This window comes from Chiloscyllium punctatum, chromosome 17 (assembly GCF_047496795.1).
Source record: "Chiloscyllium punctatum isolate Juve2018m chromosome 17, sChiPun1.3, whole genome shotgun sequence".
In the NCBI taxonomy this organism is placed as follows: domain Eukaryota; kingdom Metazoa; phylum Chordata; class Chondrichthyes; order Orectolobiformes; family Hemiscylliidae; genus Chiloscyllium; species Chiloscyllium punctatum.
The window spans coordinates 7,861,461-7,881,009 of NC_092755.1; the positions used below are offsets into that span (position 1 = coordinate 7,861,461).

General features: G+C 45.3%; 1 long non-coding RNA gene across 3 annotated transcripts in view; it reads left to right on the forward strand.

The window, feature by feature from the left end:
• Positions 1 to 523: 523 nt before the first annotated feature.
• The window catches only part of LOC140487731 (uncharacterized), a 39,067-nt gene continuing 20,041 nt past the window's right edge, over positions 524 to 19,549 (forward strand). The window contains exons 1-3 of one of the 3 annotated variants that reach the window (XR_011962910.1): positions 524 to 652; positions 3,598 to 3,706; positions 7,580 to 7,686. This is a non-coding gene — a long non-coding RNA (uncharacterized lncRNA). Of the gene's footprint in view, positions 653 to 3,597; positions 3,707 to 6,339; positions 6,473 to 7,579; positions 7,687 to 19,549 lie in introns of those variants that run through there. The other 2 variants (XR_011962911.1, XR_011962909.1) reach the window with 2 other exon arrangements.

A 19,549-nucleotide genomic window follows, 5' to 3' on the forward strand; every position in this document is an offset into this window, starting at 1 on the left:
TGATGGCAGCTTCAGACCAATAGGAAAAGGTGGTGGGACTGGTGGACCAAGTGGAACCAGCTGGTCATCCAAACAATGGGAGTGAATGAGGGGCGTGGCCAGTGGGATGACACGTCACCAGTAATTCAGCCGATGCAGTGCCACGTGACTCGGTCGTCGGTGAATGTGGGAGACGCAAACAGGGAAGGGGAGAGTGGCCTCAGAGACAGGGAGATAATGAGTCACTTTAGACTGGGAAGTTTTAATTACACTCTGTGTGGTTCGTAAATCTGAATTAGAAACTCTTAATCCAGCGTTTGCAGCAGATGGGAAAATGTCTGCGGCCCTCAGGCGGTGAAAGGTCCTGGGATATGGCCGCCATCTTTATTGGGGGTAAGGTACAGTGAGGCGCATGTGCATGTCCCCTTCCTAGGATTTGGGGGGGGGGGGGGACATGCAACTTGAAGAGAGGCATTTACACATCAAACACATACCAAGAAAAAAGTATGTCTTTATATTCTTCCTGCACTGACTGAGAGTTTTGTTTTGTGAATTCATTTCATAGGATATTAAATCAGAATAATTGAGCCTGGGATCTCAAAAGCAAGTTTTTACAGTCAATGGAGTCATCAGGATCTGAATATCATTGGCATTTAACTGTGGAAGGAGAAAGGTTTGTCTGTTCTGTTTGTGAGAAAATATCTCCAATATTTTTGTTGAGCAGAAAGATGTACAAGTTCATGGTTGGATCATCCTTTGGGTGTGTGCTCTGTTCTGGGCCCTGCAGCTGAGGAAGGAGGTATTGGCCTGAGAGGGAGCACAGATTTATCCAAATTCTCTTTGTAAGAACTCTCAGATTCAGACCAAATCACCCACTTCATGATGTTAACCTGTAAACTTCATATTTTCAATTACCTGCAAACTTCCCATTAAAAGTCCTTTTGGACTCAAATTCCATTACCTTTTCAGGTGGAATGTTCCAGCTTCTGACAACTGTCTGTTCATTCAGAAACTGCTGAGGTCCATGTTGACTCTGGGGTTACAAAGGGCTGAATTGAAAGATGAGGTGCTGTCCCTGAGCTCCCATTGAGATTCATTGGAACAGTCCAGGAGGGTGAGGGCAGTGTAGGTATGAGCAGACAATGAAAATGACAGGGCTGCACTGTGAGGGCTGCTTGGCTCAATGAGTGTGTTTGGAGTTGGGTGTAAACAGAGTGAGGTGAGACAGGGAGAAGGTGAAGCTGAAACTCCGTTTTAGTTCAGGCCATTCAGAAATTCACAGTCCCAATGGGAACAGCCAGTTTTTAAGTGATACCTGCGGAGTATTTGTTAACAGTTTTTAAAGTACTTTACCTGAGGGCAGTTGAGAGTTAACCACATTGCTGTGGGTCTGGAGTCACATGTAGGCCAGACTAGGTGAGGATGACCGTTTCCTTCTCTACAGGACATTAGTGAACCAGATGGGTTTTCTAACAATTGACGATAGTTTCATGGTCATCATTCTCCTTTCCATTCTAGATTGTATTGAATTCCGATGCTGCCATCAGCCATGTTGGGATTCTATCCCTAATCCTCGGAACATTGCACATGTCACTCATCTGGCAGGAATACCATTAAGCCATTGCCTCCCTTTTTAGCAATGTTTAAAAGAAAGTTCCATCATTCTACGTGTACAATATGAGATAAAATACTGCAACGTCCATGTGTCAGCCTCTCCAAAAGGTCAATCAACAGAAATTTGTTTGGGGGCAAAATATTTGACTTTTTTTGGGGAGGGCTTATTAAACAAAAATGAATCCAAATAAAAATCTTATGCCACGGTCATGTAATTTCTGAAGCCGGAGGGGGATTACAGAGACAGGGAGAGTTGTGGGGCCAGAGGGGGATTGTTGTCCAAACATCACTGTGGTGTACATGGACTGCAGCATTTCAGGGAGGTGGTTAACCACCACTTTCTCCAAGACAAGTAAAGGTGGCCAATAAATACTGGTCTGGGCAGCAAAGGCAACCTCCAGTAAATAAAAACAAGCAGTGACCTCTCTGAGCTGACTTGCTGTGAAGTTAAAAACCTCTCTGGAAATGGAGTGGGCAGAGAAGAGAAACAGTGACGTTTCACAGCTGTCCTCAGAGAGACCTCACTCTTGGAAGTACTCCGAGCCGGTGATCAGCTCAGTGAGTTTCAGTCTCTTCAAATATCAATCTTAGTCGGTTTTATTTTATTAAATCTACAATAGTGAGTAAGATGAGGATTTCTTTTTAATGTCTTACAGTCTCTTGATTAAATGTTTAAGATATGAAACGTAAGCATTAAGTTATTCTCGGGCAGTATTTTTCCAGCAGTAAGACTGTGCCTTTGTCTTGGTCTGTAGATTGTTAAGGCGGAGAGATGGCCTGTTGTAGAGTGGTGTGCTGTTCCTGTCGGATGTGGGAGATTAGGGAGAGTTTCAATGAACCTCTGATTATGTCTGCAGCAAGTGTGATTGCAAATCCTATTGGAACACATGGATTGGTGGAGGAGTGATTAAAGGCAGTGAGGAATTGACAGGAGCCGGGGGGTGTGATAGGTGGCAGTCTCAGGAATGCAGGATACTGCAGATACAGTCAGGTAGATGGGTTACCTCCAGGAAAGCTAGGAGGGGTAGGTCGGTACTGCAGGAGTCTCCTGTGGCTATCCCCATCTCAGACAAGTATACTGTTTTGGAAAATGTAGGTGGTAATAGACTTTCAGGGGAAAGTAGCACTGACAGCCAAGTTACTGGTACTGAGACTGGCTTCTAACATAATGTGAGGTATATCCAGTTCCACACGATCGATGGTGATAGGGGACTCTCTAGTCAGGGACACAGTCTGCTATTTCTGCAGCTGACAGTGAGACATCAGAATGGGGTGGTGCTGCCCTGGTGCCAGTGTCAAGGATGTCTCACAGAGGGAGCAGAATATTCTCAAAAGGGAAAATAACCAGTGGGAGGACATTGTACATTGGTACCAATGGCATAGGAAGGGGAAAGGCATGGGGTGCTGACGAGCAGGGAGGTTTGCTAGTGCCACTCGGGAGGCATTAAACCAGTGAGGGAGTCGGGGTAATCCTAAAGAGATAGTGAGAAAAGAGGTGAGTCTGAGGCTGGTACTGTTCACCAGTCAGACTGTCAAGACAGGCAAGAGCAAGTCACAGAATGAGGTGCGACGGACCAGTTGCACTGCATTTATTTCAGTGCAAGAGACCTGACAGGTCAGGCAGGTGGGCTCAGGGTATGGTTTTGAACATGGCACTGGGATATTACAGCAATTACAGGGGCATCATTCGGATGGAGAGGACTGGCAGCTTAATGTTCCAAGGTATAGATGCTATAGCAAGGATAGAAAGGGGCCAACAGAGCAGGGAGAGAGGTGTTTTTGATTAGGGATAACATTATGGCTGGGCTTCGGGAAGATATTCCTGTGAGGGGTTTTAACTTTACCAATGCTAACTTTACCAATGGCCTCTGAATGCTGTAGTGTTAAGGGCTTGGATGGAAAGGTATTTGTTCAGTGTGTACGAGAACATTTCAAATTCAGTTTGCAGGATGTACCTACTAGAGAAGAAACAAAACCTGACCTGTGTTCTTTATTCATTTACAGGATGAGGCTGTCACTGGCTCAGCCAGCACTTATTTCTGTGTTTACCCAGAGAGCAGTTAAGAGTGAACCACGTTGCTATAGGTCTGGAGTCACATGCAGACCAGACCAGGTAAGGATGGCATTTTCCTTCCCTAAAGGTCGTGAGTGAACCACATTGGTTTTTCCAACAATTGACAATGGATTCCTTATTGTTACTAGATTATTTTTTCCAGATATTATTGAATTCAGGTTCCAAAATCTGCCATGATGGGATTCAAACCCGGGTCCCCAGAACGTTATCTGGGTCTCTGGATTAACTATCTAGTGATAATTTCACTCTGTCATCGCTGCCTCTTAGAAAATGAGGCAGGGTGAGTGACTGAGGTATCAGTGGGGCAGCGCATCAGCACCAAAGATCCCACAGTATTGTGGCTCAGTGGTTAGCGCTGCTTCCTCAGCACCAGGGACCTGGGATTGATTCCAGCCTCAGGCGACTGTCTGTGTTCAAGTTGGCACATTCTCCCCAGTGTCTGTAAGGGTTTCCTTCGGGTGTTTCAGTTTGCTCCCACAGTCCAAAGATGTGTAGATTAGTTGGATGAACCATGTTAAATTTCCCATAGTGTCTAGATGCAGTATATGAGGTTTTGGGATGTGCAGGCAAATCTCTGCCTGATGTGAAAAGATCCTTTTGGGGTCTTGGACAGAGGTCAGAGGGAGGTGTGGCCGCATGTTTTACATCTCCCATGGCGGTAAGGGAGGGTCAAGGGTGTGGAGCGTGGGTTGGTGGGAGGGTGTGGACCGAACAAGGGAGGTGCAGAGGGAATGGTCTCTGCGGGACGCAGATAGGGGTTGGAGAGGGAAATATGTCTCTAGTGGTGGAGTCTGACTTTAGGTAGCAGAAATAACAGAGGTTAATGCGCTGTATCTGGAGATTAGTGGGGTGGAAGGTGAAGACCGCAGGGTTATATTCTTGATTGTGGCTGGAGGGGTGGGGTAAAGGCGGAGGTGCGGGAAGTGGAGGGTATGTGTTGGAGGGCATTGTTGATCAAGTCAGAGGAAAATTACGGTCCTTGAAGTAGGCCTTTCTGGGATGTCCTGGAATATATAAGAGGTTAAACAAATATATCACAGACAAAAGATTAACTGGACCAGAGAATAGGACCCCTTAAAGGTCAACAAGGCTGTCTATGGAACCACAGCGGGGGAGAAAGGTATGCAAATATTTCACTTCATTTTTACTGGAGAAGTATATGGAAGCTCGAGAGATTGGAGAAATAAACAGTGATAACTTGAAAAGTGTCCATGTTACAGAGGAGGTGGTACTGGATGTCTTAAATCGCATCAAGGTGGATAAAGCCCTGGAACCTGATCAGGTGTATGCTGGAACTTTCTGGAAATCTAGGGAAATGATTGTTGGGCCTCTCTTGTGGTATTTGTATCATTGATAGTGACAGGTGAGGTGCCATTATTTTCAAATGTGGTAAGGAGGGGCCATAGAACTAGAGAACAGTGAGCCTGAAGTCAGTGGCAGGCAAGTTGTTGGAAAGGATTCTGAGGGACAGGATATCCATCTATTTGGAAAGGTAAGGAATGATCAGGGAGAGTCAATGTGGCTTTGTACGTGCACAATTGTGTCTCACTAACTTGTGTGAGTGTTTTGAAGTGACAAAGAAAATTGATTAAGCCAGGCGGTAAATGTTGTTTATATGGACATTCAACAAGGTTCCACAAAGCAGACTGGTTAGCAGGGTTAGATAACATGGAATGCAGGGAGAGCAAGCCATTACAAAACTACATTGAAGGTAGGAGACAGAGGGTGATGGAGGGTTACTTTGCAGACTGGAGGCCTGTGAGCAGCAATGTGCTGCAAGGATGGGTATTGGGCCCTTAAATAAATGACTTGGATGTGAATATGTGAGGTACGGTCAGTAGGTTTACAGAAGACACCAAAATTGGAGGCTGATAAAATCACAACATCTAAAAGGCTTCCAATTGGGTACATGAATAGGAAGGGTTTTGATGGATACAGGCCAATAGCTGGTAAATGGGAATCCATTAGTTTAGGATTCCTTGTTGGCATGGACGAATTGGACCGAAGGTCTGTTTCTTTGATCATAATAAATTAAGATGCATTCCTCTATTTTGCGGAGAGCTAGCTGCAGCACAGATAATTATCCTTGGAGATGAGAAGGTGAAGCAGTGATTTAGATCTGGTGCAGATTTGGTTCCAAGGTCTTGAATTTGCAGAGAGAGAGAGGATTGTTCACACTGTCACAATTTTTAGTAACTATTTTCAAGTAATTGGCAAATAATACAAGGTGAAAATGTGAACACTGTTTTATTCAGTAAGTTCTGAGCATCTGTAACAGTCTGAACGACACAGATTCAGCAGGTATTCTGAAACAGACTTAGAATTTTACTTTCTAAGGAAAGATTTTGGGGGGCTGTGGGCACATGGGAGGGGACTTGGGACAGATTTGCAGCATCTCCAGAGGGAGAGAGTACAGCCCCAATGGGCTGAATAGCCCCCAGGCCCTGTGCTATGTGATACTGCCCCATTCACTGTGAATGATGAAGCTCATCCCAGGGCAGAGAGAGGGATTAGCCCTCCACTCTCATCACAATGGGGCCCGGCTGATTGACGGCAGCTCCAGACCAATGGGAGGAGAGTCTGTGTGGTCCTGCAGCCAATGGGATTGAATGAGGGGTGTGGCCAGCAAGACAACACATGTCCATGAGCAGTGCAGGTGCAGTGTCACTGGGTGGGAGATACAGCAGAGACTGGGACAGAGGCTGTTGGACCTGAATTACAAACTCCCGGTAAATTAAAACCAAAAGAGCTGCGGAAGATGTAAATCAGAAACAACAACCAGGAGGTTCTCCAAAAGCTCAGCAGGTCTGGCAGTATCTGTGAAGAGAAATCAGAGTTAACGTTTCAGACCCAGTGTCCCTTCCACAGAACAGATATTACTGAGGGAAAAAAAGTCAGTTTATGTGCAGAAGTTAGTGTGGGGGAAAGATAAAAGAAGATAGGTGGGGATAGAGTGAGAAGAATGGTTGGGTAAAGGAGTGGTTAACGATCTGGCTGGGGGAGGGTCTTTAGCTGTTAATGGAGACTGTTAGTGGCTAACCATAGGTAGTGTGTAATGACAGGCTGTGAGAACGAGGCCTGGTGTGTGGGATAGGGGGCTACGACATGAGGTTGTTAACTGATGGTTAGCCACTAACTGTCTCCATTGTAAGCTGTTGCCCACCTATATCACTCCACGATTGGAGCTGCCGAGGACACAAACCTTTGGAATATCTTCCCTAAACCCCTCTGTCCGCCTTAAAGATGTATCTAAAAGTCGTTCTCTTTAATCAACGTTTCCATCATTCGTGAAGCAAGTTAGGAGATCTGTCAATGTGAAAGGCTCCATACAATGCAGGTAGTTGTTGTTATTGTCTGACATCAGGAGAAACAGTGATGAGCCCTCTCTCTCCCTCTGAGACCTGATGAACAGCAAAAGCAGGAAGCACTGAGCATGCTCCAGCCCACAATGGGCCTCGGAAGGGCTTTTGCCCGAAACGTCGATTTCGCTGCTCGTTGGATGCTGCCTGAACTGCTGTGCTCTTCCAGCACCACTGATCCACTCGGATTATTGATGTCAGCGCAGGACCAATAAGAGTTGGGGAACGGGGCGAGAGGTGCTAGTTGGTCCTTCAACCAATCGGAGTGAATGAGGGGCGGGACAATACTCAAACATGTGATAAACTTCACTGGCAGCACAGTTTTGTTGTGACCAAGGCATTGGAAATGTGTGAAGGTGAAGGGCAGGGGAAAGGAAAGACATATTGACCAGGAAGAGAAGGAAAATTTCATGCTATGGAATGAGAGGTTTTACAGAACTTAGTGCACATTGTAAAACACAAATTTGAAAATCCCAAATTCTGCACCATTTTCCCTCCATATAATGCATTTTGCACTCCCTGAAATATCAACTGTGTGTTTCTCCCTCCACAGATACCAGTGATCAGTGCCAAAGCCCCATTGCCTATAGAGAAGGTGATGTTTGACTTCCTTGTAAAGCTGCAGTTCGTGTGGTGAAGGTGTTCCCACAATGTGTTTGGGTAAGAGCTGTTATAGATTATTCACTCAGCGACAGTGAAGAGTTGACAATGTGTGTGCAAATCAACAACAGTTTGTTTTTTTTTAATCATGTTTATAATTCCACAGAAATACTATTGAGAACTTCTGACATAAGGCCAAAGATGGGGATATTAGGTCAGGTGATCAAAGGAATTGCCAAATAAGCAGGTTTTCAGGAATACCTTAAAGGAGGAAAGCAGGTCTGAGGGGGTTAGGGTGGGAATTCCAGACCGTGTTGCCTTGGCAACTGGAGAAACAGCCAGACCAGTGAAGCAATGAATAAACTCATCGTTGGGAGTCTGAAAGAAAATGAGTTGTCGGGGTTTCACAGGTTGTGTGGTGCAGGGAGACAGGGATGTTCACAGCCAGGAATTACATCAAGGGTGAGAATTTTAAATTGTTGCTTGTTAATAGGAGCCTTTTGATGAATCAACAAGTTTTGGTACAAGTGAGCACTTGGGCAGTAGGGTTTTAGATCCTCTTGAGATTGCATGGAAGTTGAATGTGGGAGGCTGGCCAGGAGTGTGTTTGGGTAATGAAGTCTGGAGATAACACAGGGATTGACGAGTGTTTCAGTAAATGAGCTGAGACTAGGGTGGAGTTGGGTGATGTCACTGATGTAGGAATAGTGCTTTTGGAGTTGGGCTGCTCCTCCTCCTCATCACTCCCCCTCCCCAATTCACAGATATTGTTCCTTGTTCTACCTGTCTGTCTTTTCTGGTTATGTCCTTCTCTCCCATTCTGCTACAAACTAATATTTGACCCCACTGTTGTTGGAAAAACCTACTCCATCCTGACTCTCCCTTTCCTTTCTGAATTCCTTGTATTTGGTGTCCCTTAAGGATCTCTCCTTGGTCCCTCCTGTTTCTCACCTACATACTGCCAGGAGGTGACATTGTCCAAAAGCACCGTGTTAGGTTTCACATGTACACTGACGATGCCCAGCTCTCCCTCCCCATCATCCCTCTCCAATACTCAGTTATCAAACTGCTCATCACACTCCCACTATGCAATTGGCTGCAATTTCCTGCAACGGAACGTTGCAATGGTTAAACCCATTGCCTTCAGTTGCTATTACAAATTACTTTCCCTGACTGCTGAGCCCCTCCCTCTCCCTGGGAACTGTCTGAGACAGAACCACACTCTTTACAATATTGCTGTCATATCTGACCCCAAGGTGAACTTCTGATCAGACATCTACACAATCACAAACACCAGGAATTACAATCTCATAAAATGTTGCTTGTCTCCACCTCACCCCAGCTCCATTGCTACTGAAACCCCTGACGAGTGTCGGTTGTTGCCTTAAACTTGACGAATCCAAAACAGAACCCGTGATTCCGTGACTGACCCAGAATCTGGTTCCAGACTCCCTCATGTTGGGAAGCATCCTCCCATTGTTTACCCTGTCAAACTCCTTAAGAATCCTACATTTTACAATGAGATCCCCTCTCATTCTTCCCAAATCCAGTGAGAAGAGTCCCAACTTCTTCAGCCTTTTCTTAAAAGATAATCCCTGCAAACCAGGGTTCATCCCAGTTAATCTTTTGTGAAATGCCTCTGATGGAATGATGTATTTCCTTAAATAAAGGGACCAAACCTTCTGTCATTACTCCAGATGTGGTCTCACTCGCACTTTATAAAGTTCCTCTCAGGTATATACTCCAAACAACTCCCTTTAAACTTGCACGGATATTGTTGGAAATGCTCAGTAGGTCATGCAGCATCTGTGAAGAAAAATCAGTTCAAGTTTTGGGTCTGGTCACCCTTCCTCAGATACATTAACTCTAATTTATTTTCACAGATGCTGCTAGACCTGCTGAGCTTTTCCAGAAACTTCTGTTTCTCTTCCTGGTTTACAGCATCTTCAGTTGGTTCAGTTTTCATATCCTTTAAACTTGTCATCTCTCTTCTAGAATTTGTCATTTCCACCTTGGAAAAAAGATTCACATTTGTTTGGTCTCCCCTACCCTGAGAAAAAAAGAAACCATGACTCGTCACCCTATCATTGCTCCTCATAATTTTATAAAGTTCGATAAAGCCACCTAAAGTGTCCAGTGCTGCAGGGAAATAGCCTCAGCCTATTCAGCCGCTCCCTATGGTTCAAATGTTCCAATACTGGCAACACCCTGGAAAAACTTTTCTGAACTCTTCCAAGTTTCCCAACATCTTTCCTGGAACAGGGAGACTGGAATTGAAAGAAGTCTGGGGATTCCAAAAGTACAACCGAAACATGATCGCCCAACTCCTATACTCAATGCACTGCCCAATAACAGCGAGCATACCGCACACCACCTTCACCGACCTGTCTACCTTCAACCACACTTTCAAGGAACTATCAACCCACACTGCACGGTCTGGTTGTCTGTCAACACTTCCCAGGAACTTGTCATTAAGAGGTTGAGTCCTATTCTGGTAACATCTTTCTGAAATCAGGGAGACCACAATTGAATACAGTATTCTAAAACTGGCCTCACCAATGCCCTACTCAGCCACAACGTGACTCCTAATCCCTATACTCAGTGACAGAATCCCTACAGTGTGGAAGCAGGCCTTACGGTCCATGAGACCATACCAACCATCGGAACAGCATTCCACCCTAACTCTGTAACCTACCATTACCCAAAGCTCATCCAGCTAACCTGCATGTCTTTGGATTTGTGGGAGGAAATTAAGGCCACCTAGAGAAAGCCCACGCAGACACACAGGGAGAATGTGTAAACACCACACAGACAGTGGAATCGAACCAGAGTCCATTTATCGATCAGCACATTCCATTCAGTGTTAGTGTCCCAAATGCCATGTTCAGGACCTGATCTCCTTGAAACTCTACTTTCCAAGAACTATGCAGTTATTCTGAGCCCTTTAGAAGGAATTAAGGTGAGGAGGAGAAAACTGGAACAGAATTGAGTTTTAGATCTATAAAATAACTCTCCATCTTCCCTCTCTGTTCCCCCTGTCTCCCCCTGCTCTGTCTGCTCTCCCCCCGTCTCCCCCTGCTCTGTCTGCTCCCCCTGTCTCCCCCCACTCTGTCTGTACCCCCCCTCTGTTGGCCTGTTTCCCCCCCCCACCACCCCCCAGTTGGCCTGTCCCCCTCCCTGTGTCGGCCTGTTGTCCCCCCTCCCTGTGTCGGCCTGTTGTCCCCCCTCCCTGTGTCGGCCTGTTGTTCCCCCCTCCCTGTGTCGGCCTGTTGTCCCCCCTCCCTGTGTCGGCCTTTCCCCACCGGCCTGTCTCATCACCCCCTCCCCCCTCCCAATCGGCCTGTTCCCCCTCCCCGCCCCCCCTTTTAAAGTTTAAGAACATCCATCTGATCGGAAGGAGAGCAGAATTCTATGGAATATTGATTCGGCAACTTTTGCAATATCCTGTACAGCCGCAATATGACCTCCCAACCCCTATACTCAATGCTCTGACCAGTAAAGACGAGCAGACCAACTGTGGCCTTCACTATCCTATCTACTTGCTACTCTACTGTCAAGGAACTATGAACCTGCACTCCCCAGGAACTTACTATTAACTGTCTAAGTCCTGCTAAAGTTTGCTTTTCCAAAATGCAGCAGCTCGCATTTTTCTAAAGTGAACTCCTCAGCCCATTCACCCATCTGATCCAGATCCTCTTGTACTCTGAGGTAATCTTTTTCACTGTCTACTACACCTCCCATTTTGGGGTCATCTGCAAACTTACTTACAATACCTCTTATGTTCACATCCAAATCATGGATATAAATGACGAAAAGTAGTGGATCCAGCACCGATCCTTGTGAGACTCCACTGGTCACAGGCCTCCAGCCTGAAAAGCACCCTCTGCTTTCTACCTTCGAGCCAGTTCTGAACTCCATGCGATCTAACCTTGCTGACCAGTCTCCCATGAGGAACCTTGTCAAACACGTTACTGATGTCCATGTAGATCATGTCCATGCTCTGACCTCAGCGATCCTCTTTGTTACTTCTTCAAAAAAACTGAATCAAATTCATGAGATATGATTTCCCAAGCACAAAGCTGTTATTAGTATCCAGGATTTAACTCTGTACATTGGGGTCTGCGTTGCCCAGTTATAGGTGTTAATATTCTGGATGAAGTTCAAGTACACCAGCATCTTGTCAGTGACTCTGTATTGAGTCTTGTTAATGTCACCAACACAGGTGAGTTCCTTTTGAAAGGCAGTCCCTGTATCCCTTGCCCACCAGGAAATAGTGTAAGTGTCCTTACCTCTGGACGAGGAGGATCAGGCTCAGAGTTGAGTAACAGCATCTTTGAAGAGGCTGATTAGTAAACCTGCCCAAGCCACCAGGCCATACTGTCTCCCAGCTGTCCCTGCCTGAGCCTCCAAACAGAACCTTCCTGTAGTTTCTCTCCTGTCAAACTCTCCCATTACTCAGTTTGTCCAGGACCCCCCTCCTGCTGCTGCACTGATCCTGTCCCTCACTGACCTGTCCATCCCCCAGTGTTCTCCACATTCATTCACTATTCACAATCCCATTGTCCCTGTCCTCCAGCCCTGCCCCCTCCCGTCGATAGAGACGGCTCCATGGTTCGCATTGCTGCCTCACAGCACCAGGTACCCGGGTTCGATTCCAGCCACGGGCAACTGTCTGTGTGGAGTTTGCACATTCTCCCCGTGTCTGAGCGGGTTTCCTCCGGGTGCTCTGGTTTCCTCCCACAGTCCAAAGATGTGCAGGGCAGGTGAATTGGCCATTCTAAATTGCCAATGTATTAGTTACATTAGTTAGGGGGAATGGGTCTGTGTAAGTTACTGTTTGGAGGGTCAGTACGGACTTGTTTGGCCGAAGGGCCTGTTTCCATACTGTAGGGATCCTGATATATTGGGCAGCAACTGCTGTCAATCACCCGGACTCCTGTATGATCGGGAGCACGTGCTGTAGGAGGGGGGACCAGTGCACGGGCGCAGTGCTGGCCAATTGTGGGACTATGTGCAGTATAGGTCAGTGCCTGGGAAGGAGGCTGTGGGTGTGAAGGATTAATCTCTCATTAGCAGCTTCATCCCTCTGGGAGCAGGACCCAGGGGAATGGCCCTTCTCTTGCTACCCTGACATGTGATCAGACTATCAGTGGGGCAGCGTTTTTCAGAAAGTTATCAGAACTCTCCTGTGAATATTCAGGGTTGTTATGGAAAGGGACAAGGATGGGCCTGCAATTAGAATTCTAATTTGGCTCATTTTAGTCAGATGGGTCTTGGCCAGAGTGTGCAGGAAGCAGTGTATGCAGGATGGTTCTCATCAGGAGCTAGGAAACTGAATTCGAAGAGAGTGTGTGAGAACTGGGTGTGGAGGAAAGGTGTGGGGAGATTGGTTTGGATTTCAGTTCACAGAAGAGAGAAATTGTGAGACTTAGGTTTAACGATTTGGTGGAACAAGGAAACTACAGTTTAATACTGCAATTGTCTTATGAATTTCCATCCTGTATTAACAGTGGTAACTTATGTGCTCTGTTGTATGGTACTGAAAGGGTGGATTTGCGGATGAGAAATTCAAATTGAATTTCATGTTCAGATCTGATGGTTACTTGATCCGTGCCGATCTGAATATCATTGGCCTTTTCATCTGGAAGGAAAGGTGTGTATTCTGTCCGTGGGCAAATATTTCAAATCTCAATGTGACTGCAAAAGTACTGAGACACAGCCAAGTCCGTGTCAGCGTGGTGAGTGTGGAGAGAGATTTCATTTGTTTTTGAAAGTCTGAAAAATCATGGCACATTTCCCAGGAACAATTAAGCCACAACTTTGCTTTGTAGAAGGACAAGTCTTTAATTAACCAGGCAACCAGAAAGACACAAGGATACCTGCACCATGGGGAACACTATGAAAACGGGATTGTTGTAAAGGGGTTCATTCTCGATCATGGATTGTAATCCATTGGCATTGTCCCGTCGGTTCCAGCCCCGCGGAGAAACACTGGGAATATGAGGAATGTAATGTAGGTTTCAGTTATTAAACCGTAAAAAGTGCAGAACAATTTACAAGGATGTTGCCAGGTCTCAGGGGTCTGAGTTATAGGGAGAGGTTGGACAAGTGAGGATTTTATGTTTAGAGCAGAGGAAACTGAGGGGGTTCTTTTCTAGAAGTGTATAAGACCATGAGAGGCATGGATAAGGTGAATGCACTCAGTCTTTTTCCCAGGAACTCGAGGATTGGACGGCTTGATTGGATCAGTTTAAGGTTAGAGGAGAAAGAATAAAAGGGAAGCTGAGGGGCAACTGTTTTACACAGAGGGTGGTATGTATATAGAAGGAGCTGCCAGTGGAAGTGGTTCAGGCAGGAACACTCACAACAGGTAAAAGACATTTGGACAAATACATGGATCGGAAAGGGTCAGAAGCAAATGGGCCAAGTGCAGGGAAATGGGGTTAGCGTGGATGGACATTCTGGTCGGCATGGGCCAGTTTGGGCCAAAAGGCCTGTCTCTGCTGTCAGACTCTATGACTCTAAGTGCATTTGCTATTTCTCCTACTAACTCTGTTGGTATCCTGGGATGTATTCCATCAGGGCAATGAGACTTGTCTACCTTTATCTCCATTAACTTGCCCACCTCTAACTCTTTCACGATAATGGTTATTATCTAGGTCCTCACCTTCCTTAGTCTCCTTATCAATTACTGCCATACTCTTCGTATCCTCCACTGTGAAGACTGACTGCTGTGTGCTCATATTCCTGAACCCTGCAGAATAGGAATAAATCGGCACAGAACTCTGAGAGGTCTTCTTTGAGTCTTTATTGATGAGACATGGCAGTTACATGGATAGTGTACATACAAAACACCTCCAGGAAGCATCAGGTAACTCCCCGCCTGTCCGATGTGCCGCTCCCACTCTTATACCTTTATGGTTTGGAACTTTGAATAGAGACTGTCTCTCAGTATTATCTCCATGGCAATGCTAGTTAGAAAGTCTAATTCAGTTCAGCACTTTGTAGTTAAACCACACACCCCACCCCACGCCCCCGTGGCTCCCTCAAGTATGTGACAGGCACTTCAGTTTCAGTGGGGTATCTATCAGGATTCTGATATGGAGGAGCCGGTGCTGGGGTGGACAAAGTTTAAAAACCACACATCACCAGGTTATAGTCCAACAGGATTATTTGGAAGTACAAGATTTTGGAGTGTGCTGTGATTTTTTAACTTGCTCAGGATTATCTCTATGGTAACAGTTAAGTGCTTCAACAATTAGAGGCCATATGTTCCCCAAACAATATGTTCCCCTCTAGCAGTATAAACTGTTATTCCAGCCCTGGGGATAGCTATTAATCAGTTTTCTCCCCCAATCCCATCTCGCTTTCTGTTGATCTTTAAAGTTTTTCTAATCTCCTTGGTCTTCGCCAATTTGTATGCATTCTATTTCAGTTTGATAGACTCCCTTATTTCCTGAGCCACCCACGGCAGATTATTCCTTTTCCTACAGTCCTTCCTTTTCCCTGATATATACTTTTGCTGAGCACTTCAAAAAATTTCTTTGATATTCCCGCACTGTCCGTCAACTTTCCCACCAAAAAGTCTTTGTTTCAAGTCTACATTAGCCAACTCCTGCCTCATGCTATTGTAGTCTCCTTTTGTTTAAGCACTGGATCTTTGGATTGGATTTAATCTTCCAACTTTCCATCTTTGTTCTAAGGTCAACCAGACTTATCAGAATTCTTTTATCAGATTACGAGGGTAGACAATGTTTCCTGGTGTTTTGGTTTTCATGGTCAGTGACCTTGGCTTTGTAATAAAGTACAGGATGGATATTTACAACAGCATACTCTGGACACTGCGAATGTACGACGCAATCTAAAACCATAAATCACTGTCTCCCCTCAGTTTAAAATTGCAAAATCATTATCTCCTTCACGCTTCCTCACGATCTAAGATTGGAATGCTAATCCACCTGACTATCTGTCATTTTCCAAGAATCTCCTTTGGTGAAGGTGGTGATTTTTGGATTCAGCTTTCCAGTTATTACCGCCTCTCCGAGGACACCCTGCTTTATCCTCAATCATAGAATAGCCTTTAACCTCAATCATAGAATAGAATCCCAACAGTGTGGCAGGAGAGGTGTGGCCCATCAAACCCCACCAACCATCCAAAGAGTATCCCACCTGGAGCACCCCATCCTTGTAACACTGCATTTCCCATGGCTGATCCACTGAGTCTGCACAATCATGGAGACTGTGGACAAGTCCACACCAACCCGCCGAAGCGCAACCTACCCATACCCCTACATTTACCCCTTACCTAACACTACGGGCACACACAGAAACACAAAAGGCAGCATGTGTACCTGAGTTGAATGAATCTGGACTTAGGAAAATGTGACAACAATCACAACTAGTTAGAATTACAGAATCCCTTAGGTGCACAAAGAGACTATTCGGTCCATCGAGTCTGCAATGACCTGCTGTCCCACCCTACCTCCATAACCCCACGTTTAGCATGGCTAACCCAACACACCTTACCTACACACTACAGGCCATGTTAGCACGGCCAATCCATCAAACTGGCATATCTGTGGGAGGGTCCCATATTATGTCTAAGTGCTCAGGATTGTGGATGAAGGCTCACAAATACTTGAGTCTGACGCAAATCATACATTTTTTTTTAAAATAAAATCTGGGGGAAATTGCAGCCAGACAAATTTCCAATTATCTCATGAAGAGAATTCAAAACTCGTGCCCCTGACCCAGGGTGCGCAGTGAAGTCACAGAGATCTGGGAACCATCAGAAATGTAACAGGTTGTGAGCAAGGTGGGGGTGAGACAAGGACAAAAAGACAGTCTGTCACACGGGGGAAGGCAGGAGAGATTAAATTGCAGAAATGGTAGTCCCTCAAGGCCATGGGGAATGGAGTTAGGGCTGGGAAAGAAACCAGGAAACAAGGTCAAAGAAATACATTGAAAAAACAGATTATAACAACATAGAGGGCAGAGTACACAGTCTGAAATTGTTGCTCTCATTGGTGAGTACAGAACACTGTAAAGCCTGGGTCATTCTATTACAGCAGGATAGGTCAAGTGGCCTCGATTTGTGCTGTAACTTTCTGATAAATTTATTCTGACATTTGGAATTCAGGTCGGATGATGTTCATAAATTCTCAAATTGGACTGGACTTTAATATTCTGGAGAAATGTTAAATCAATCACAATGATCCCATTCTGCAGACTTTAGTCCGCATCCCTGCATGTTCCAGCATCTCAGTTACATCCATGTCCTTTTATTCTAATGTGTTGCTGGTTACTGCCTCTGCCACCCCATCAATGAGTTCCTGCTCCCCACCATCTCTGAGTGAAATGAATTCTCCCCTCCCCTTCTTTCTGGGAATTAGTTTCAATCTAAAACCTCCAGTTTCTGACCTCTCAGTTAATGAATAGCTCCTTCCTATCCACTCGATCTGGATTCCTCAGCATTTTATCACTTCAATTAAATCTCAGCTCATCCTCCTTGGAAATCATCCACAGCCTATCCAACCTTTCTTCAGAGCAGAAATTTCCCAATTGTAGAAACATTCTGATCAATCTCCTCTGTATCCTCTCTGGTGTGATCACATCAACCCTGGAATAAAGGGATCAGAAATGTGTGCAGTACTTTAACCGCAGTCAAACGAGTGTTCCTGACATTTCCCATGTCACCTCTGTGTTCTTGTGGTTGTCACTCACACAAGAAGTGTCCTGGTTTTCCCACGTGGAACTGGATGTGCACTCCATGGGGCTGGGATACCCTACCATGTGTTTATTTGTTCACTAATCCTAAATTAACTTCAGATTAAAACAAGATTATCAGCTACCCACCAGTCAACTTCTTCCATTATACTCAAGTCACCTTACTTTTTAAAATCTCTTTAAAATTATTACTATCTAAACACAACAGGCTTTAAGTTGCTGATCAAGTATTCAGATGTCTCCACTGTTACAGTCACTTGAAGATTATCTTTACATTCAGCTATATTTGGTGAATTGAACACTGATTGTAAATATATGAACATCAAACGGACTTGAGTTTTATGATAATTAATCCAGTCTGACATTCTTGTTGGTTAATATCTTGAAGAGAACTGTCCTCAGAACTCCAGCTGTGCTCTGACTTCATTCACAACTGGATGTGGCCGGACTGCAGATCTTAGATCTGTTCTGTTGTTTCCTGGATTGCTTCACTCTGTCTATCACTTGCTGCTTATGCTGTTAGGCATACAAGTAGTCCTCTTTGGGAACTTCATCAGGTTAACACCTCATTTTTAGGTATTCATGCTGATGTTACTGACATGCCCTCCTGAATTCTCTCAGTTGAATGAGGATTGATAGTCTGGTTTGATAGTAAGAGGTAAGTTGGGGGATATGCTTGGCCGTGATTCTGTAAGTTTTGTTGGAGTACAATTCGACTGCTGCTGTTGGAAGGAAAGAGCTAAACTCTTACACTGTTGGCCCCATATACTATATGCAGTTTCATGAACACTGATACGCCAAGACATGAAATATGCGCAACACTGTACAATGATGCAGGATCACAACTGCAGTAAGGGGAGTTTAAGATCCAACTTGACATAGGAGTAGGGAAAGAAGCAGCTGATCAGATTGTCTCACTCATAATCATAAAGAGACTCTGAGATTATTGTACTGTTGGAGGTGAGGGCGGAGGAAATTGGGGAGAAGGAGAGTTCTTCTGCAAAAACTGAGAGTTGTGAGATAGAATTGATTGCCATGGATTTAACAGAAAGCTAATTGAAACTGGTTTTATCCCCAAAAGATAACAAGACTGATGATGCTTCTAATCATCATCAGAAACAAACCCCAGAATACATGGTTCGGAGATGGATGTCAACAGCCAATCAACATCCAACTCCTGCAATCATTGAGCAAACGTATGTGTGATTACCCAGTTCTGATGAACCAGACAATCACTGTTCACTCTGTGCAGTTGGACAGCGATGTGGGGAAGTATTGGCTGAGTGGTATTGTCGTGAGACAGTTACTCTAAAACCCCAGATAGTGTTCTGGAGACCTGGGTTCAAAGCCTGCTGCAGCAGATGGGGATTTGAATTCAATAAAAAAAACGTATGAATTCAGAGTCTAATGATGACCATTAATCGATTGTCAGAAAAACCCATCTGTTTCAGTAATGCCCTTTCAGGAAGGAAGCTGCCATCCTTACCTGGTCTGGCCTACATTGTGACCTCAGACCCACAGCAATGTGGTTGACTCTTACCTGCCCTCTGGGCAATTAGGGATGGGCAGTAAATGCTGCCGGGCCAGCGACACCCTCATCCTGTGAATGAATAAAGGAAAATAAAAATCTGTACCCAGTGTGAATCTGTGCATGTTCAACAATGTTGTGAACATTTCCAAAGCTAAGATCTCTATGTGCACAACTTTATGAGCTGCCAAAATCATTGTTCGTTACTTGGCGTGAAAAAGAGAAAAAAAATCCTTCAACTGTGGCTATCAGTAAATTGACTGGTGTCTCAGCAGGATGGATGCCTGAGTGAATCCCATCTCCCCCCCCCCCCCCCCCCCCCCCCAACACACAGCAGGTGAACAGCTCTCCAGTCTGACTGGTTTGGCCAGTTTCCAGGTGGGATGGGTAACGAATTCCCTTCTGGCATTCCCCACATTTCCAGAGTCGATCCCTAGTGTGGCTGCACTGGTGTTTTGCCATTTCAGATGAATGCTGGCAGACTGTTACACACACCATTCGCCTGCCCCCCCACCCCCACCAAAGAACCCAGTATAAAACAGTAAACGTTATCTCCTGCTGTGGAGGGACAGCCTGTATCAGTCTGAGTAGGAACACTGAGCAGATTTACCGAAATGACAACTTAATCGGTGACCAGAGCAAGTTAAGCAAGTCCAAATAAAATGCATT